This window comes from Nyctereutes procyonoides, unplaced genomic scaffold (assembly GCF_905146905.1).
Source record: "Nyctereutes procyonoides isolate TBG_1078 unplaced genomic scaffold, NYPRO_anot_genome, whole genome shotgun sequence".
NCBI classification, from domain to species: domain Eukaryota; kingdom Metazoa; phylum Chordata; class Mammalia; order Carnivora; family Canidae; genus Nyctereutes; species Nyctereutes procyonoides.
Genome location: NW_026575131.1, coordinates 40,743,559 through 40,746,569, shown reverse-complemented (window position 1 = coordinate 40,746,569; position 3,011 = coordinate 40,743,559).

Sequence of the window (3,011 nt, the reverse complement as noted above, 5' to 3'; positions counted from 1 at the left end):
CCCTCCCAGCCTCGGCCGGGCCAGTCCGGGGGCCACACGGAAACCACAGCCCCAGCCGCCCCCAGGCGCTGCCTTCTGTGCGGGGGATACTTTCCGCCCCCGCCTACCCGCGCCCCAGGTCCGGCCGGCCCTTGGCCTGGAGGGGTGTCCGCGGGGGCGTGGGAATCCGCATCCTAACCCTTGGGAGGCGGGACACAGGCCCTCCCCGCGGCAGGCCGGCCGTCCTGGGCCCCGCGGATCCCCACTCCAGGAGCCAGGGACCAGGTGAGGTGGTGGGAACGGTGCCCAGAGCCCAGCCGGGCGCACAGTAGGCACTCAATAAAGGCCAGTCCCTTCGGCAAGCCTTGTCTGAAGGCCCTGAGGAAGCTCCACCACCTTGCCCACTGAGCTGACACCTCTCTCCTCGCAGGCATCCCACCCCCCAGTCCAGGCAGGCTCACCCTCCTTCTCAGGGCAAGCCTGATTCAGGTGGCCTGGTCTATGGCAACTGGCAGCTCCCAGCACACTAGGCCACCTCCTGGCTCAGGGGAGTATGGCTGGCCGCATTCCAGCCTGTTCCAGGACCATGTGCTCACACAAGACTCCTTGAGGTGGGACAATCAATGACTAATAGTGGCCCTGCCATTCACTGTGGGCAGAGGTCTGGGCAAAGTCTGGAAAATGGAGAAGGATGGGATGCCTGGGTGGCTCAGCGGTTGATCGTCTGCCTTCGCCCCAGGACGTGATGCTTGAGTTCCAGGATGGAGTCCTGCATCCGGCTGCTGCATGGAGCCTGCTTCTCCTCCCTTTGCCTGTGTCTTCTGCCTCTCTCTGTGTGTCGCTCATGAATAAATAAATAAAATCTTTTAAAAAAAAGAGAGAGAAAGAAAATGGAGAAGGAGCACTGTCTAGAGTCTGTTCCAGGGGCTATAGCAAAACATCATAGCCTCTGGGGGCTTATAAACAGCAGTTCTGCCAATTGGAAGTCCAGGACCAAGTTGCCAGCAGATTCTGTGTCTGATGAGAGTTTCCTGGTTCATAGACGATTGTCCTTTCCCTTTTTCACTTAGCAGAAGGACTGAGGGACCTCTGTGAAGCCTCTTCCATAAAGGCACTAACCCCCATTCACGAGGGCTCCACCCTCAAGATCTAATCACCTCCTAAAGGCCCCACCTCCAAATACCATCACCTTGGGGTTAGAATTTCAACATCTGAATTTTGGGAGGACACAGGTATTCAATCTGTGGCAAGCATTTTTTTACCCAGGGTTCCTGACCTGCCGCCCACACTGCACCTGGCACATCCAGAACGTTATACTCAAGACGGAAAATATGAAATGTCACACTGACTGGGCACATGAGCCAGTGCACACACCCTGTGTGCCACCACATGTTTCTCAGCTGAGGACAGGGGCGTCCTGTGACAGACCCCAGAGACAACCTGGGGTGTCCTCAGTGCAGTTCCCCAGGCTAGGGTATGAGAAGAGGCAGGAGAGGGCTTGGCCACCAGCTGGCCGGGAAAGACCCAGGACTCAGCACTGGAGGCAGAGGGATGGTTGTCCTGGGACAGAATGAGTAGCCCTCCCTGACCCAGCTCGACTTTGTCCTGCCCCACTGGCTCTGCCCCCTCAGCACTACAGTCTGAGGTTGGACACAGCCCAGGTCTCCCTGCCCCATGCACAATAGCCACCACATGCTCCCCTCACGTGCACCTGTCTAGCCAGCCTCTGACCCCTCGTTCCACACTCTGGGTGCCCTGCCCCCAACAGAGCTCCTAAGAGTTGTCCTTTCTTACCTCCTGTCATCTGTCTTTTGGACTCTCTACACTGACACCCCCAACCCATTTCTTCTAGGGGCCTCTTCCCTGGCCTCGTCCTTCCTGACCTTTTCAGGATTGGGGTCCCCATGCCCTCTCATTTTCCCACACCTCAGATGAACATGTGAAACCTTCATGGGGGAGTAGGATGGGGGCTCCATGACCCCTCAGAGCTCTGTATGGACAGGAGGGGCTGGAGGCCAGGAACAGGCAGTGACTGGGAAATCACAGCCATGCATCTGACAGACATGTGCCCATGGTAGTGAGCAAAGGACACCAAGTCTATGAGGCTGGGAAATGGTCACTTCACTTCCCACAAGCTGCCTGGGGAAATCAGCCCCTCCGGGGCAGAAACCAAACTCCCTGTGCCAAACATGGGGATCTTCACAAGATTGAGGGTCATCCAATCTGACTATTGATCTCAGGGTCCTGAGTTCAAGTCCCACATTGGGTGTAGAGGGTTTTTTGTTTGTTTCTGGCTTTTTTTTTTTTTTAAGATTTTATTTATCTATTTCTTCATGAGAGACACACAGAGAAAGAGAGAGGCAGAGACACAGGCAGAGGGAGAAGCAGGCTCCATGCAGGGAGCCCAATGTGGGACTCGATCCCGGGTCTCCAGGATCACACCCTGGGCTGAAGGTGGCACTAAACGGCTAAGCCACCCGCGCTGCCCTTTGTTTTTGTTTTTGTTTTTTTTTAATGTACTCAACAAGATTGAGGTTCCTACAGGCAGGACACATGATGTGAGAACCCAGTCCAGCTGGACTAGCTCAGCAAAAAAATACCAGGCCACATGTACGGGATGGAGAGGCCCGGCAGCTGGGACTGTTGCACTCAGACTCACCCCCCTGACAGCCTTCCTCCTCAGGCCTCCCCCATCTGCTCTCCATTCCAGCAGAAGTCCTTCCCTGCTTAGAGGCAACTCTACCTTAAATTCTGCCCCTTTCCCATCTGGTCTACCTGAAATGATTTCCCCTCCCAGCTCAGGACACCCCCTCCCTCCTGCTGTTCCCCTGTCTCAGGCCACTGGCACCACAGGGTCCTCCCCTGTGTCCTTACCCTCTCCCTCTGCATTTCTGCCTTGCACTGCCTGCTGGTGTCCCGGACCACCTGAATGTCACCTTTCTCACCTTCCACCCACAGCTCTACTCTTGCCTCCTCCCCACTGTTCTCACAGGGAATCCTGCCCTGACATCTCTCCCAGCCATCTTGGCCTC